The 19684-nt window shown below is 36.4% G+C and overlaps 1 pseudogene; it reads left to right on the top strand.

The window, feature by feature from the left end:
• LOC112636482 overlaps nucleotides 1–18971 on the top strand; it is a 47697-nt pseudogene extending 28726 nt beyond the window's left edge.
• Nucleotides 18972–19684: the final 713 nt, after the last annotated feature.

Genomic DNA, 19684 nt, shown 5'->3' with positions numbered 1-19684 from the left:
CTGTCCTTTTCTATTATATTTTTAGCAGTTATATCCTTATGAAAAAAATTTGGGTAGCCTCTCAAAGGTGAATAATTCCATGACAAATGTGAATATTGATAGCTATCTCCATGATCACAGAACCTTTCCATCATGATGAACAAAAGATTATTATCTCCTATTCTGAACAACCTGCAGCTATACAAGATTTCATGAAATAATTTTAGCACATTTAACAATGATCAAATAGTACATTTGTCAAAAAATAGAGACACCAATGGAAAAAGCTTGAAATAGCAATGGCTTGCACAGCATACAAGAATTAGTGTTGTTCTCAAAACCAGTAAACTTATGAGAATTTTGATGTACATTCTATCAGCAGAATTAAGAGAAGTATATGGCTGACATAATACGCTTTTACATATAAATAGAGAAATAAATGTGTGTTTATTAAGAGATGAAATTGTATAATAACATAAGCATGACCTCTTCTAATGATTGCTTCTCAGTGATAGAATCAGAATTTGAATAGAAGAAACAAGATTAAAGTCTTCATCCCACATCTTGAATGTTTGGACATACTAAACACAATATTTCATAATTGGGAGTTTATATTACATGTGGAACATATTTAAAATTAAATTACAGTTCAGAATATTTAGACTTCAGGACTATTGCTTTCATTTGTATCATTTCTTACATAAAGTAAAAAAAATAAATGTATCAAATATGTGAAATATAAATACCTGCTGCTTCTGAGTATACTTTGTTTGTAGCTACAGCTCTGTTGCTGGGTTATTGGCAGCTGTAATATAAAAAAATTGAAGAGATTGAACTAGACAATCATTAGATTTCCTACAATTCTCTACATCCGTGTCTTAACAGGAGATAGCAGAGTGTTGGAAAAAGAGACCCAGTAAGAGTCTAGGCTATTGGTCTCCACCCAGACCAGAATTAAGAAACCTAAATTAGTGAGTAATTTACTCTAGGCCTTAGTTCTCCCGTCTACAATGTAAGGCAAAATACTTTCTGACCGCTAAAGTATCTTGAGATCTAAACTTCTCTGGTTTTGTGTTCTCTAACCCTTTCTCATTTCTTTCACAATTTTACCATGTAATATTGGACAAAGTCCTAAAGCATATAGAGTACCCATTTTTATTAATCAGGGTTCTTCAGAGAAACAGAACAGGAGGGAGAGAGAGAGAGAGAGAGAGAGAGAGATATTTATTATGAGAAATTGGTTTTTGTGATTATAGAGGTTATAAGTCTCACAATCTGCTCCCTGCAAGGTGGAGAACCAGGAAAGCCAGTTGTATGATTCAGTTGGAATTGGAATGTCTGAGAACCAGGGGACTTGATGGTGTAAATTCCACTTTGAGGGCTGGAGAAGATGAGATGAGATATCCCAGCTCAACCAGTGAGTCAGGAAAAAAGAATCAAGTTCCTCCTTCCACTTTTTAATTCCACTGAGGTCCTGAATTGATTGGATGATGGCCACCCACATTGGGGAGGGCAATCTGTTGTAATGAGTCCACAAATTCAAATGTTAATCTTATCCAGAAACACTCTCCCAGACACACCCAGAAATAATGTTTAATCTGGGTACACCATGATGAATCAAGTTCATACATAAAATTAACCATCACAACATGATTATGCTTAACCTACCAACCTACTCCCAGGAGTATAGAAAATGTTACTAAATATGATACCCAATGAGTGTTACAACGAAGTCAACCACTGACAGTTGTGGGAAGTCAGGGACCCTGAATGGAGGGACCGGCTGAAGCCATGGCAGAAGAACATAAATTGTGAAGGCTTCACGGACATTTATTAGTTCCCCAAATTAATACTTTTATAATTTCTTATGTCTGTCTTTACTGCAGTCTCTGAACATAAATTGTGAAGATTTCATGGACACTTATCACTTTCCCAATCAATACCGTTGTGATTTCCTATGCCTGTCTTTACTTTAATCTCTTAATCCCGTCATCTTCGTAAATTGAGGAGGATGTATGTCTCCTCAGGATCCTATGATGATTGCGTTAACTGCACAAATTGTTTGTAGAGCATGTGTGTTTGAACAATATGAAATCTGGGCACTTTGAAAAAAGAACAGGATAACAGCAATCTTCAGGGAACAAGGGAGATAAGACTTGGAGTCTGACTACTGGTGAGCCGGACAGAACAGAGCCATAGTTCTCTTCTTTCAAAGGCAAATAGGAGAAATATCGCTGAATTCTTTTTCTCAGCAAGGAACATCCCTGAGAAAGAGAATGTGCCCTGAGGGTAGGTCTATAGACAGCCCCCTTGAGGCAGCCGCCTTTTATGGTCGAAGCTGAAGGGATGAAATAAGCCCCAGTCTCCTGTAGTGCTCCCAGGCTTATTAGGATGAAGAAATTCCCGCCTAATAAATTTTGGTCAGACAGTTTGTCTGCTCTCAAACCCTGTCTCCTGATAAGATGTTGTCAATGACAATGTGTGCCAAAAACTTCATTAGCAATTTTAATTTCGCCGCATCCTGTGGTCCTCTGTCTCACCCTGCCTCCACTTGCTTTGTGATATTCTATTGCCCTGTGAAGCATGTGATCTCTGTGACCCACACCCTATTCATGCACTCTCTCCCCTTTTGAAAATCACTAATAAAAACTTGCTGCTTTTATGGCTTAGGGAGCATCACGGAACCTGCCGACGTGTGATGTCTCCCCTGGACACCCAGTTTTAAAATTTCTTTCTCTTGTACTCTTTCCCTTTATTTCTCAAACCAGCTGAGATGCTTAGGGAAATAGAAAAGAACCCATGGTTAAATATTGGGGTGGGATTCTCCCCCGATAACTGACAAATTTGTCAGGCTCTGGATTTATCTTTGTTTCTTTAATAAGCCAGAATCCCCCATAACTTTTTAATCTCAACTTCAGCCCAGTTCAATCACTTGGATATCTACCCTCCAGCAATGGTCATTTGAATTTATAACCATCCCATTAAGATAAGGAAATTGAAATCCACACAGGATAAATGACTCATCCAAGGTGACACAGCAGAGAGCTAGGTTCAGAAAATACTGTGTTTCATGACTTTTAGAGCAATGTTTCTCTAGTCTGTGTCTTGTGGAGTCAAGGATCTCACTTTCTATTATCTTTGTTTCAACTTTCACATAGCCCATAGCAGGGTAAATTCTTTCAGGAAAATTTACACTCAAGACAAAGTACATTGTACTATAAAAGGATAAGATATTAATGGTAGGAAGTGAAGAATCAACCAGTCGTGAGGAAAACTTTTTTAAAGTAAGCCAATTTATTTCTCATACCCTCTGAAATGAGTGGATAATAGGCTATATGGTCATTTGTTCAACCTTAGAATAAGTTCTGATCCATATTTAATACCTTAAATATAGCCTTGAAATTGCATTCTGAATTGTATTCACCTTTAAGTCACCATGCCAACCACAATGCCTGGACATATAAGACACCTTATAAGTATGTTCTATATTGAATATGACCATCTTTCAAACAGGTCTGAGTTTGCAGTTGAGTATACCTTAGCTATACTCCCTTTAAAAAGAAACAAAACATTTTTGGTGTAAAATCTCAACAGCAGGAATAAAGAGATTATTTTAGTTACATAGTGTGTATTTGATATCATGCTTCTTAAGTAGAAAGAGCCCTTCAATACTCATTACATTGAATATTGAAGCTGATCTCATTCAACACAACACAGATGAGATTAGCCATTTGTAGAAGCAACCCTCTCTAAGAAGCGACTTTACATGTCTTGATAAGATGAATAAGTCTTGTAAAATTCAGTAAGAGAGCCATGACATTTTCTTTCCAATATTTTATAAGGGAGACAGTAATCAAGAATGTAAGTAATGATAGATAAGCTAGAAAGTAATTAATTGTGTGAAATAACCATTACATTGAAATAACAGAATCTTATGTTAAGCGATAAGAAACATTGTTTCTTTTTAAAGTAAATACTAAAATCTGTCCGTGCTTATTTAGCAATAACTCAAAGGGTAGTCAGCCAGTTTGGTGATACTGCTTTTCACTGTTCAGCAGGTATAAACCTGAAATGCAGAAGGCCACCTCATCTACCACTACGTGAACATAATATTCCCTAATATCATCCAACTCCCTTTGTTTCACCTTTTGACCCACCACAAAAACCATCTGATCTACAAAAACCATCTGATCTTATTTTGATTTCCCAAGAAGACTTTTTTTTTTTTTTTTTTTTTTACTGGGAAAGAGCATATACTTGCCAGCTGATGCAAGTATTCTGTTACATAGTGCAGCGTGTTGTTCTGTGTAAGTGAATAAATTGGCATTCTGGTTTATAAATCTGTTTCCTGTAAGTTTATTTAGCATTAATGAGTCCTCTAGAGCCTGACCATTCCTGGGAAAACTGATAAAATAGTACTCCTAGCTAGGCAAAGCCAAGGTCCGCACCCTGGCTCTGAAGTCCCTCCAGTGAAAGTTATATATACGCCATGTGCTCCTGCCGGAAACAGCAAGGCAGTCAGCCTCTCTCTTTACTCCTGGTAATTACAAGTGAGGCAAATCTCTTAGGAGGAAACTTCCAAAGTGAACAGGAACAGTGCATACCATCTTCATGCCTCAGAGATTTACAGCATTCAGTTATATAATAATAGTTTGTAAGAGATAAGCCTGATTTATACTGTATAACCCAGTATTTCTCAGTATTCCAACTACTTTCATGTGATCCATATTAAACTTTCTGGGAATATACCATGGAAAACTCTATTTGTGGGATATTATAGTTCTAGGAATCCTGAAGAAGGCCTGGAAGTACAGCTTCTCCTCGGGGATTTTTATCTCATTTGCATCTTGATAAAAATAAGAATTTCTCAGCTATAGATCTCAAGAAGAATAATATCTGTCAATGCCATAATAAAGTTAGTTTTATGTAGAACCTGGGTAGATTTGCTTCACACTAGTACTTGGATGTGCCTTGACACTGACATCCTTCTCTTTAGCTTCCTTTTCTATAAAGGAGCCCATTCTTAACAAGTAACCCACAATATACTGTTTAGAGAAGTTATAGAAGATCAGTCGGGATGATTCTGTCACCAAACTTTATTAGAGCTAAAAATGTACAACATCTGTCACATTCTCATGTGTTGGAGTCTAAGGATTTATCCAATAAGTATCACCCCTCTCATGCAATAGAGTTCTTAAAACTAATAGAGAAATAAAGGAATGGAGAGGAAGTTAAAGTATCACCTTATCTACTAGGAGACCAGATGGGAGGCCTTTATTTAGAGTCAGTTATTTGAACCTACCTACTGACCATTGAATTTAGGTTGAATTACTCACCTGGGGCCAGCCAGAATAAAGTTGGTAGAGAAAAGTCAGCCACAGGAGGTAGAGATAGTCTGTGTTTCTCCTTGAAGAGAAAAAAGTTTCCAAGAGGAATAGGCTTGGAACCTATTAGAGTAGGCTGACTTTAATCCTCAACTGAAGTGCTTGCATCTGGGGTAAAGGGAGGAAAAGCATAGAGAGACATTCTTCCTCTATATGGAAGAGAAAATTAGGAATGGGGAATCATAATTTTCTTCTCACATACTGCTTCTTGTGGTAAGAGACCCAAACTATAAAACCTAAAGTAAACAATTAAAAAAAAACACGAAGATTTGAGCACAGTATACTTTTCCTACAAGACAAACCTGGCAGAAATTAGTTAATGGGACAAGACGACTACGTATAATGTGCCTAAAGCTGGACAAGAGAAAACAAGACCAAGATGGGACGAGATATAAACTTTAAAAAAGGCAGAAAGGTAAAGCAATTATTTTCTCTTCCTACTAAGTGATGCACTGATATTGAAGCAATGATATTTGAGTGGTAGGCTGTCCTAAGATTTGTACACCATCTTTTTGTTTTGCTTACAACATTTTTTCTGTTTTCAAATATGTCTAAGGAATCACTGGTGTGCAAATTTGTATTTATAACAATCTGAATATTAAAAGTATTTTAGCTTAGCACATTGGGTCTTCTAAAATTAGTCAAAGGTTCACCTTAAATTATAGTTAGACAGATGATTTAACAAATGCATAATATTGCAGATTTGCAAATTATTTTATTAATAATAATGTTCCTTCTTCACATGGAATGTATATTTCTGCAAATGTATATATCTATTTATGCTTACTCAATAAGCACTTATTAGGTTCACAACTATAACAAGCTGTGTGCCATAACCTAAGATTCAAAATCAAATATGACAGTTTCTGCCCTTGAATAGTTTTGCTTCCCATAGGAAAAGAGACAAATCAATGATTATCATATAGCATGAAAGATACTAAGGTAGTGGCATGTACAGGGTATTGTGGGAGACAAAACATCTATGTCAGACTGAGAGATAAAGAAAAATGGTATTTGAGCTAAAGCATGTCTGTGTGTATGTGTGTGTGGTGTTTTAACTTTTATTTTTATGCAATTTCAAAAAAGTTTGTTCAGAAACATTTGACAATAACTTGGAGATGTGGTGCCTGTTTACATTAACATCATTGAATGTATTAATTCCTTCACACAGGATCATACAGTTCTATGATCTGATCCACAATTTGTATTCAAATTGCATCAATAATCCTAAAAATGTGCTGCATTTGTTTTTTTCCACAGCTCAAGGTCTACTCTGGATCACTTGTTGCAGTTTGTTGCCATATCTCTTCAGACTCTTTCCCTCAGTCTCTATCTTGACCTTGATCTTTTTGAGAAGAACAGAAAGTTTATTTGTAATTGAATTTACATTCCTTTGATGTTTCATATTGTTACATTCAAACCATGATTTGTGGCAGGACCTCCACAGGAATTATAGCATGCTCTTCCCAGGGAGCATGTGATGCCCACTGGTCCCAGGATTTGATCACTTGATTAAGGGGTTGCTCCCGTTAGACACCGTGAAAGTACTGCTTTTCCCTTTGTAATTGAGGAGCGTTAATGATTTTGGCAGGGGAAATTTGGGTAATTCAAAACACTTGATTTTTAAAATTTTTTTTTCTAGTTTTTGACTGTTAATAAATAAAGCTTCTATGGAGAGTGTCAGGTAAGGCTTCCTAAATACATTGGGTTGTCAGGGAAGGTTGCAGTAATAAGGTAATTATCAATTAGAAGTGTAATGTGGAAACCAGTTTGAGTGGGGAATTATTATTTGTATAACTTAGAATAGGTTTGGACTCAAGAATCAAAATTCTTAACCCAAAATAACAGAAATAATTTGTGCTTTATTACCTCCCGTAAGAAGTCTAGAAATACACTCTCCCAGGATTGGCCTAGTGGCTCAACTTTTTCATCAAATGACCAGGGTCTTTCCGTTCTTTGGAACCATCATTCTTTATATTTCATTTGCCTTAGGTTTGTTTCGTTAGAGTCAGCATCTGCTTGACTGCTCCCTTGACTCTAGACACCATGTTTTTGTTTGTTTGTTTGTTTTTGTTTGTTTGTTTGTTTTAGTGAAGAAAAAACTACACAAACAGTTAAAGTGTCTGCCACACTAAATGAGAGCAAAAATATGGAAAGAGATTTTGCTTCCGCATTCTTAAGGCAATACCTTCTATAAGAAGGTATATGCTTCAAAGTGTCCACTTCACACTTTTATGCACAATTAACTATCATACCACAAAATAATAAGAGTGTTTTTGCTTCTGCTTAATATGCTAAAACTATCTACTGTCTAAATGAGAATGTTCTCATCGCTTCCACAAATGTATGATATGAAGTCCCCTTGTTTGTCATATTTTACACAGGTCAATATCAATTTCTTTTCTAGTTCAGTCACAATCTTATCTGGTCATATATTCTAAAAATTAAATTGCAATTTTATCATTCACTAACACATAAAAAATAGGAGCAATTTAATTGAAGGAAGAAGGAAGAAAATGTGCACGATTTTTTTTCAGTCACTATGCTAGAGTTGATATTTATCCTTTCTCCTTCTACTTACCAACTTAATGTTATCTTTGTCCTCATTCAATGTTTGGGATGTTTGCTTGATAGGATAACTCAGGCCTTCCTTTCTCAAAGGTTCATGCTTTCATGGCTCTGTTGACGTAATTTATTACCAGTTTCTCAAACATTTTAAGTTAACATTGTTGTATGATAGACATTTGTGATATGCTGTAGATGATGCAAGCAATGTAGTGAACCATGTCATAATTGTAAATAAAACAGTTATTCATAACTGAGTCTTATAGAATCACTAAATATAAGGCAAGTAAATAGAGTACTTCAAAATTAATGATTACATTAGGAGTCAAAATGTAGGTGGAAAATTGCCTTAAGAGGAGCCAATCAGATTCTTTTTGCCAGAATTTATAAATCAAACCAAGAAATTCTAGTTTCAGTTGGGGTGGATCTCTTGCGCAGAGGAGATAAAAAATTTGAGATCATAGTGTAGTGTACTTTAACACACATAGTAAGAAGCGGAGACAACCAATCTGCAGAAAAAGAAAGATAAAAAGATGAGAGAGAGAGAGAGAGAGAGAAGTCATAGAGCACAACAAAACATTCCCTACATTCTGATGTTGTTTTTATGTATTACTATACACCGGGCTCTAGTCTTTCTAAAGGGACTTGATGTATTTCTTATCTTTGCATTATAAAATTCCCGTATGTGCCAGTAAGTAATTCCTCACCAACATCCCCTTTAAAATATCTACTTAATTTAGCTAAAGTTATTACATTTTACTTACATGCACTGACCTCTAACTCTAATATGTCTTCCTAAATTATTTTATCCTGAAACCTGCTTTCTGTCCCCTCACAGTGTGAAAATATCTTTACAGGAACAAGGAATGAAACTCATCAGTTTAACTTATTATGGAAAGCTATTTTGTCCATGTGATTTTGACACATTTACCTCAAATTCTCAGGAAAAAAATGCTTGCCAAGACTTTTCTTGTGTCAAAATATAAAATAATGTTTATTTTAACAAAAGACATGGGAGAGGCTTTTACTCAATAACTTTGTATTTAGTGCTTACAACCTGTAAAAAGCACCATAAATATTTGTGGAAGATAAAGTTTTATGCAATTTAAATGTGCTATGTAGAATTCACAAGAAGAGTATTTCACATGCAATTGATTGAGAGGTGACTGCATTTCAATATCCTACATACTTTTACATAAAAAACAGCAGGGAACCTATAAGTGTTACTTTGGAGAAGCTAGGTAAAAATTTAACTGTGTGCACAACATATTTAAATTCAAGTGAGCTGGGATATCTTAGAAGTTTGGTTATTTATTTTGGTGAATATAACCTCTGACAAATATTTATAAATGCAAACTTGGGGAGAATTAAAATATGTATTATTTTTTCCATTGAAGCTTCTGTGTTTCCTGATTGGTCATTTTACTATGTTTGTTCCAGGTGGCTGTTTTGAAACATCTCTCACACATTCATATTGTGCTTGAAAACACATGGCAAAACCACATATTTTGTCTAGGGAAGTAACAATAATTTTTCGATGGCAGGCAAAGATTACGAAAATTACTTTTCAATGGATGCTTCTTTCTCACACCATAGCTATTTGTTTTCACAAACTATGATTTCTTCACAAGGTTATTTTTTGATGGTCTCCAGGATGCTAACTTACCATGGGGGTTACACTAGCTATTTTCTAAAATGGGTGTTCCACTGATATAACATATATTGGATATTTATGCTTGTTTTTATTTGACTTAATTACAATTCATTTGAACTTTTGCCCCAAGATAGTTTTAATGTGGAGGCCAAAATTTGAAACTTTTAATGAAATAACTAAATACACTTAGTAATATATTATTTTCCTGAAAGAATAAATATGCTTTCATAAATAAACCACCTAATAAGAGTTCCTAAGTTTTACCTTCATACCGTCAGTAATGTTTTACATTTTTTAATGCATGAAACAACCCCACATATATATATGTATATACACACGCACAAACACACACATATATATACACACACACACACATAAATACATTTAACCTATACACAACCATACACAGACATAGCCTATTCGACACATTTTTTTGAGTGCCTACTATGATCCAGGAACTGGAAATGTAACAATGAGCAAGTCAGTTATGGTCTCATTCTCAGCAACCTTATATTATAGTGGGGATATGCAATGGAAAATAATCCATAGAAACTGTGAGTATAATAAGGGAAAAGTTAGGAAAGGGAAGATATGGAAGAACATGTTTATTTAGCTATCCCTCCCTTCATGATGTAACTTTTGCCTTCCCCTCTAGACACATCTGTATTTAGTTATAACCCTCAGAAACAATCTGTCCTCCTTTACAAATCACACTTAACTCCCTAGTTAGGGTACCTATTATCAAAAAGACAAAAACTAGCAAATGCTAGTGAGGATATAGAAAAAAAGGGAACGCTTATACACCGTTGGTGGGAATATAAACTGAAACAGCCACTATGAATAGTGTGGAGGTTCCTCAGAAACCACAAACAGAACTACCATATGATCCAGCAATCCCACCACTAGGAATTTATCCAAAGAAAAGGAAATCATTATATCAGGGAGACATCTGCACTCCCATGTGTATTGCAGCACTATTCACAATAGCCAAGATACGGAATCAAACCAGGTGTCCCATAACAGATGAATGGATAAAGAAAATGTGGTACACATACACAGTAAAATGCTATGCAGTCATAAAATAAATAAATAAATAAATAAATAAATAAATAAAAAGATAAGGTCAGATCAGAGTGTGGTGGCTCACACCTGTAATCCCAGAAATTTGAGAGGCCAAAGCAGGCAAAACACTTGAGGCCAGGAGTTTGAGAACAGCCTGGGCAACAAAGTGAGACACCATCTCTACAAGAAATTTAAAAAATTAGCCAGACTTGGTGATACATTGGTGGTTCCAGCTACATAGTAGGCTGAGGTGAGTGGATCACTTGAACCTGGGAGTTTGAGGCTCCCATGAGTTATGATTGCACCACTGCACTCAGCCTGAGCAACAGAGTGAGATCCCTTCTCAAAAAAAAAAAAAAAAAAAAATCCTATCATTTGGAGCAACACGGATGGGACTGCGGGACTGGACGACATTATGTTAAGTGAAATGAACCAGGAAAAGAAAGTTAAACACTGCATGTTCTCACTTATACGTGGAAGCAAAAATAAACGTTGATCTCACATCAAGGGTCAGGCAAAGGAGGAGTAGGAAGATATTTGTTAAAGGATACAAAATTACAGCTAGGAGGAATAAATTCTAGTGTTCTGTAATATTGTAGGATGGCTACAGTTAACAAGGTATTAGATAGTCTCAAATAGCTTGAAGGAGGATATTGAATGTCCCCAACACAAAGAAATGATACATGTTTGAGATTATTGATATGCTAATTACCCTCATCTGATCACTATATATTATATGCCAACTTAAAAAATACATATGTGTATATATATTTCATCTTTCGATATCTACAGACGGATGATTCCTTATATGTGAATTATTCATCTTTCTAAACTCCTATTCACTATGAAAACTCAGGTCTCTTTGCACTCACGCTCATGAGATTTGTACTGGACTTTTCCTGCAACCAAAAATGCATGAGGCAGGTGGTTTTAGATATGGGACAACAGACAAAAGGTAATTCTAAAGAGAAAAGAAATATGTGTTGAATATCAGGATCACCATAACATTTAGCAGTCTAGGGCTGCTAAAGTGAAATGGATGGCAATTTGGGGGCAGGATTCCTGAGAAAAGAGGCTAAAGGAAATGACCCCATATGTTTATTTGGAGTCACTAAAAGTTATAGAGTATCAATCAAAAATAACAAATAATAGCATTTCTTAACATCTGACCTATTCTATGTTTATTTATTTTCTTACTGATTTTCTGTGCTCACATGAACATAAGCTCTGTGAACACAGCTCTACTGTTCATACTGTATTCCTAGTAGAAGAATATCTGACACAAAGTAGGTGCTCAATAAATATTTATTGAGTTAAGTGACTCTCACATAACTGGAAGTCCTGAGAGAGAAAATTAAAATGAGGATTCCAACTCAGTTCCCTTGTGCTTCTTCCAGGTCAACTCTTGTATATGTATAACTTTGTTCTCCAGCTGGCCTCTCTTTTTGTGAAAAACATGATTTTCAGTAGCGTTCAGGACAGTCCGTTTCCTAGTCTTCATGCAGTAGGAGAGAGGAAAAGCCACTCTTCTATTTGTGGAATAAAACGCCTCTCTTCCAGTGTGTTTGAGCTGTATCATGTCTTGGGTCAACTCACAGAATAAAAATAACCAAAGGCTGGAATGCTCTGTGCTGACTGGATTAAATTTGAGTTCCTGAATCGATCACTGGCTAGATCGAGTGTGGAATGGGGATTAGATTATTATTAATAATTTAGCTTGATCAAGGGTGGTATCTGAGTTAGAAACAGAATCAGTCTTCCCTGAATCACACAGGTAGTATGAAGGAGGAATGGGTTCCTGAAGAACATTCCAGGTCTCTTAGGAAGGTGTAAGGAGACAATGAATGTTGAGTAGACAATAGAAATTGTCCATTATATTTTTTCCCTACAGATATATTTCAAAGATTTTATTCTTAGAAGTACAAAAAGCATAAAAATAAAATATTCTAAGAGGAATGTATTTATTATATCACAAGGAAGCTGTTTAAAATGACAGATCTTTGAAGGCAATTTGGGGAACAGCTACTGACCTATCAAGAACTTGTAAGTTTGCCAGTACTGGAAGAACAGTACTAGATCTGTACCTGTTTTGTTCAACATTGTACTCACAGTCCTTAGCATAAAGAAGATGATCAGCTGGGCGTGGTGGCTCAGGCCTGTAATCCCAGCACTTTGGGAGGCCAAGGAGGGTGGATCACCTGAGGTCAGGAGTTCGAGGCCAGCGTGGCCGAACTGGTGAAACCCTATCTTTACTAAAAAAAAAAAAATACAAAACTTAGTTTGGCATGGTGGTGGGCACCTGTAATCCCAGCTGCTCAGGAGGCTGAGGCAGGAGAATCACTTGATCCTGGGAGGCAGAGGTTGCAGTGAGCCGAGATTGCACCACTGCACTCCAGCCTGGGCAACAGAGCGAGACTCCATCTCAGAAAATAAATAAATAAATAAATAAATAAAGATGCTCGACGAATACTTGATGAATTAATGATTGTATTTACGCATTTGTTTTTGTAAAGATAAAGCCACAAGCTTTGTATAAAAAAATCCGTAAGTTTCCTGCAGAGAAAACACAGCTATACCTATATTATAAATGCCCCTTGCTTCCCAGTAGGATTATTCACAAATCACTCTATTTATGTATATGAATTAAGACTTTTCAGAGTGACTCTAGAGGAAAATACAATAAAAATCCTAGGAGATAAAGATCTACCATTTTGCCACATGGTGTTTTATTTGTTCTATCTGTTTTTGCTATTTTTTCCCTCTTTTTCTGATTTATCTTGTGTTAATAATACATTTTATGATAACCAATTTTTATCTCCATTATTAAATTATTTATACTTTTTCACAGTCCAGTGATCTGTGCTTTTGATATATACTTTCAATTAATCAGAATCTTATTTTAAAGAAAATCATATACTATTTGACAAGTAGTTTAAGGACCTCATAACTGTGTATGTCCAATTCTTCCCCCATTCTTTGAGCTATTGAGATCGTACATTTTCTTTTAGACACTCCATAAAGACAATATGTTGCTTGTATTTTTCTTTAGCCATTAAGTTATCTTTTAGAGCAAATTTTAAAATTAATTTATTTTCATTTATTCTTTACCAGTGCTCTTCATTTTCTTAGAAGATTCACATTTCAATCTGATAGCGCATTCCTTCTGCCCGTTGAATTTCTTTTAACATTTCTTGCTGTGTAGATCTTCTCGAATTATCTGATTTTGTTTGTCTTACAAAGCCCATATTTATACTTCATTTTCAAAATATATTTTTAATGGGTAAAGAATTATGGAAAGACGGTATTTTTTTTTCTCAGTGTTTGATGAGAAATCAGCTATAATATATTCGTTTCCCTGTAATTTGTCTTTTTTCCCCTTCAGGTTGTGTTAAGGGTTTTCTTTTTGTCTTTTGTTTGCAGCATTAATATAATACGATACACATGTGTGTGTTCACCACACTGTCCCACCAGGTCTCATTCCTTAAGGGGAGTCATTTACTCTGTTTGATGTTCTTTGAGTTTCCTGGATCTATGCTTTGGTGTCTATTATTAATGTCAGAAATTCTTGGTCTTTTTTTTTTTTTTTTTTTTTTTTTGAGATGGAGTCTCGCTCTGTTGCCCAGGCTGGAGTGCAGTGGCGATCTCATCTCAGTGCAAGCTCCGCCTCCCGGGTTCACGCCATTCTGCTGACTGAGCCTCCTGAATAGCTGGGACTACAGGCGCCCGCCACCATGCCCGGCTAAGCTTTTGTATTTTTTAGTAGAAATGGGGTATCACCATGTTAGCCAGGATGGTCTCAATCTGCTGACCTTGTGATCCGCCTGCCTCAGCCTCCCAAAGTGCTGGGATTACAGGCGTGAGCCACCACACCCGGCTCCATTATTTTTTTCAAACGTTTCTCTGCTCCATTCTCTCCTGATTCTCCTTCTAGAATCCCAGTTAGGCAATTGTTAGATTACTTGATTTCGTCTGACAGCTCATGGATGCTTTTTTCTCTGTTTATTGTTTGTGTTTATTTTTCCCACTTTTTTTCTGTGTTTCAGTTGAAGCAATTCCTATTGACCTATGTTCAAGTTCACTGAATATTTTTTTCACTCTGTCAAGTCTACTAATAAGTCAATCAAATACATACTTTATTACTATGCTGTGCATTTCTACAATTTTCATTTGTTTCTTCCTTTTGCTTTCCCTCTTTTTGATAAAACTGGCTATATAACGTTAAATGTGTCCATCTTTTCCCTTAGAGTGTATAATATATTAATCATAGTAATTTGAAATTCTCAGTCAGATGGTTTCAACATCTGCACCATATCTGAATCTGGTGGTTCTGTTGATTACATTGTGGGGTGTGTGTGTGTGTGTGTGTGTGCGCGTGTGTTGATTTTCCGTATTCTTCATAATTTTTTTTGTAGAAAACCATGTATTTTGTATAGGAGAGCATAGACTCAAGTACTTAGAGTTTAGGCTTTTAAATAAGCATATCTTTTTTGTATATAGGATTGTGTTAACTAGCCAGGAGTTGTTCAGTGTTGAAATTGTCCTTGCTATGTTTGTCTTTAGTAGATCACAGTCTTCAAATTCCTCTAGCAATATACTGTGTACTTGCAATGGCGGCTGGCTTTCCAAAATCTTTTTTCTCAATCTCTACTCCACCTTCCCCATTAGCCTTCCCTTTCATGCTGTACCACAGAGTGTATCTGTCACTTGCAACTTAACCAGCAGTATTCCATTATCACCTTACTTGGTGCTTTTTAGCTTGGTGGTGGGTAGTTAAGTTGGGAAAAATCCCTGGGTCTCAGTGATTTGGCCCTCAAAATGTTACTGCTCTTTTTCCAGCTATAGTTCTTGCTAAGAACATATTTCTGCTCCTTTTTGTTTTTCTTGTTCTCTTTGTCAGGTGCCATAGGCTTGTATCAGTGGCCTATGACCAATGGGTTTTGTTGTCTTTCCTGTAGATTAAAGCTTTGGTTCCATACAGGATCATTACCTCCAGCTCATTTTTCATGCCTGCTTTTCCTGTCCACCAGTCCTAAATAAAATAAGCTGTCTCTTGACTCACCTTTCCGATCCTCTCACCCCCATACCTCCAGCTCATTTATCATGCCTGTTCTTCCTGTCCACCAGTCCTACATGAAAAAAGTTGTCTCCGGATTCACTTCTCTGATCCCCTCACTCCCATACCTTCCTGTTAACACCTACTGGGCTTCATAGATAAAAAGGCTGCTGGTGTGTGGGAGTCTCCTTCTCCCATATCTGTGGACCTTAGAGGCTTCACCCTCTCTACCAGTCTGCACTTGGCACTCTGCCTCCAATTTATCAGTTATTCTGAACTCTTAGTGGTGTCCAGGTGACATCCACCTTAGCAAAGCAAATGCATATATCCTGTCTCTCTTCACCCGTCTCTCCCCAGTTTTCTGGTTAATTGATTGTTTTGTAATCTCAACTTTTGAATGGGTCCAAGAAAAGTTGTGGGTTTACAATTTTTCTAGCCTTTTTGTTTCCATAAGTGTAGAAGCAATACTCCTTCTAGCTTGCCATACCCTGGAGCAGAAACTGGATGTCATTAAGACTTCAGGAGAAAATATTTTGAGAAGAATTAAAAATTGTGCCCAAAGGCCTTAGATTCTTGATGAATCAATAGTCTTCTTTGTATATTGTGAAATTAGTGATCAAATACAAATGAATATGCGAAGTCTTTTAAAAATATATTGAATTAGTTTATAAGTCCCATAAGGTGACATTCAGATGAATGCTTTTTATCTTTATAGTGCTGTATATATCACTTAGACTGTAATTTCTGTAAATTTAGTTTTTTTTAAAAATTTTTAATTTTGAATCAGATTCTGGTTCTTATCACCCAGACTGGAGTGCAGTGGTACAATCTCAGCTCACTGCTATTTCCAACTCCTGAGCTCAAGTGATCCTCCCACCTCAGCATCCTGAGTAGCTGGGACTACAGGCACATGCCATCATGCCCAGCTAATTTTTGTATTTTTTGTAGAGATGGATTTTCAGTTTCCCAGGCTTGTCTCAAATTCCTGAGCTCAAGAAATCTGCCCACCTCAGCCTTTCAAAGTGTTGGGATTATGGATATAAGCCACCATACCTGGCTTATTTTAGTCTTAATAAAGAATGCTGTTCATGATTCACACTGTTGACTAATCATTGGGTATTTTTTTTGATAAATTTGAAAATCTCTAGGAATTGTTGCAGAATTTGTAAGTGAAAGCAACAGAATGCCATAACTGAAAGCATAAACTTTTTAAATGCAGTGGCTGACTAGCTAGTGAGATTTTACCTGAATCTTCTGGTTTACATTACTAACTTAGGTTTCCTACACAACAAGATCAAATGGAATCTAAAAGAGAGGGGACAAGCTACAAATGTGAAGACCATGGTAGTCTGAGAAGGCAAGAGATTAAAATAGCCTAAAGCGTGGGTGAAATCAGTAGTACACAGAGAAGACAGATATATGTTAAGACAAAGCATAGATGGTGGTTATGGCAAATTTTGGAAACCACTTGTTTCTTTTATGTATTACTTAATTCTTCCACTTGGCCCTAGATGCTGTTTGGTGTTAGCCAATGTCGAACAGCTAATGTACCTGAGGAGAAAATGTGATCCTGGACCACCCAGAAAGAAATATTTGGTGATGCTAACACAAATTTTTAAAAAATGGGTTCAACTCTTCTTAGGTTTAGGTTCCTGTAAATAATTGTGACTCACCTAAGCGTTTCTCAAAGGTCTTGTCCAATCAACCTAAGGTTTAGACTGCATGTGTAGAAAATACTATACTGTTTGTGTAACCATGATTAATACAAAGTGTTATGTGTTTTTTTAAAAAAAAGATTTCAACAGCAACTTAGGGATTTAGTTCCGTGAGTCTATTGTTAGAGAAAAATATTAAGTAAACAGAGAGAATTTAACTAAAAGGGAGTTTTAAATTGTTATTCTAGCACCTTGCTTTTCTTTAGCATGAACAACCATAACTTCAAATTCATAGACAGAAGTGTTAAGTTCTGGTTTGTTCATAGAAAGATATACTGTCACTAAAACTTGCATAATAGGTTAACATTGATTTTCAAAGTTAAGTGAAAGGTACTGGAATGTTTCTGATTCAAGCAAGAGGTTCTTTGTACATTGCATCAAATCTTAGAATATAGAGGATACACTTAGAGACAATATTAAATTCAAGTGATTAGAAAACGTTTACCCTTAAAATTCAGAGGAACCTTTCAGGCAACATGGCAGGCATGGAGGAGGCAGCAATCTTCGGGAGCCACCTGCCTCCTCTGGGAGTCACCTGAATGGCAACCTGGATCCAGACGACAGGGAGGAGGAAGCTGTCTCTACAGCTGAGGAAGCAGCCAAGAAAAACAGATGGAAGAAAAGGAAGAGTAAAGGGGTTGCGGCAGGGCAGCAGGAAACGGATAAAGTATTAAGAGCCTCAGTGGATGAAGGAACAAGACAATTGGAAAGACAAGCATTGGAAGAGAAAGAAAGAGATGATGATGATGAAGATAGAGATGGTAATGGAGATGGAGCAACTAGAAAGAAAGAAAGAAACAAAGAAAGAAAGAAAGAAAGAAAAAGAAAGAAAGAAAGAAAGAAAGAAAGAAGGAAGAAGAAGAAGAAGAAGAAGAAGAAGAAGAAGAAGAAGAAGAAGAAGAAGAAGAAGAAGAAGAAGAAGAAGAAGAAGAAGACGACAAGAGAGAACCAAAATCCAAACAGACCCTCCCTCAGTTCCAATAAGTGACTGTATCCTAATAGTGTATTTCCTAAAGGACAAGAATGTGAATACCCACCCGCACAAGATGGATGGAGAATTATGAGTGAAGAAAAGAAAGTGTTATATTAGGCTAGTGAAGATATTTGGAATGACTTTTGAGAAGCTGCAGAAGCACATCAACAAGTTAGAAAATATGTAATGAGCTGGATCAAGCCTGGGATGATAGAAATCTGTGAAAAGTTGGAAAACTGTTCACACAATCTAATAAAGAGAATGGATTACATGCAGGCCTGGCATTTCCTGCTGGATGTTCTCTCAATAATTGTGCTGCCCATTATACTCCCATTGCTGGTGACCCAACACTAATACAGTAGGATGACATCTGTAAAATAGATTTTGGAATATTGACTATTGACTGTGGTCTTAATGTCACTTTTAATCCCAATTATGATACATTATTAAAATCTGTAAAAGATGCTACTAGTACTGGAATGAAGTGTGCTGGAATAGATGTTCATCTGTGTGATGTTGGTGAGGCCATCCAAAAAGTTATGGAGTCCTATGAAGTCGAAATAGATGGGAAGACATAACAAGTGAAACCAATCCATAATCTAAATGGACACTCAATTGGGAAATATAGAATACATTCCAGGAAAACAGCGTCCATTGCGAAAGGAGGAGAGGCAACAAGAATGGAGGAAAGGAAGTGTATGCAATGGAAACCTTTGATAGTACAGGAAAAGATTTCACGATGATATGGGATGTTCACATTACATGAAAAATTTTGATGTTGGACATGTACCAATAAGGTTTCCAAGAACAAAACAATTGTCAAATGTCATCAATGAAAATTTTGGCACCCTCACCCTCTGCCACAGATGGCTGAATTGCTTGGGAGAAAGGAAATTCTTGAGGGCTCCGAAGAATCTGTGACTTGGAAATTGTATCCACCATTGTGTGACACTAAAGGATCATACACAGTGCAATTTGAACATACCATACTGTTGCATCCAACATGTAAAGAAGCTGTCAGCAGAGGAGATGACTATTAAACATATTCCAAAGCAACTTTAACACCTTTATTTTCTAAGCTTTTTTGGAATACGTACCAGAATTAATTTGCAACATGTTGTCTATTTTAACAGTGGACTTGTATAATATTTTTATCTGTGTTTTAAAAAGAAGAAATTAGGCCATGCACGGTGGCTCACACCTGTAATCCTAGCACTTTGGGAGGCCGAGTCAGGTGGATCACCTGAGGTCAGGAGTTTGAGACCAGCCTGGTAAGCATGGCGAAACCGCATCTCCACT

This window comes from Theropithecus gelada, chromosome 12, assembly GCF_003255815.1.
Source record: "Theropithecus gelada isolate Dixy chromosome 12, Tgel_1.0, whole genome shotgun sequence".
NCBI classification, from domain to species: Eukaryota; Metazoa; Chordata; class Mammalia; order Primates; family Cercopithecidae; genus Theropithecus; species Theropithecus gelada.
The sequence above is the reverse complement of the archived record's forward strand: the minus strand, read 5'-3'. Positions and strand labels throughout refer to the sequence as shown.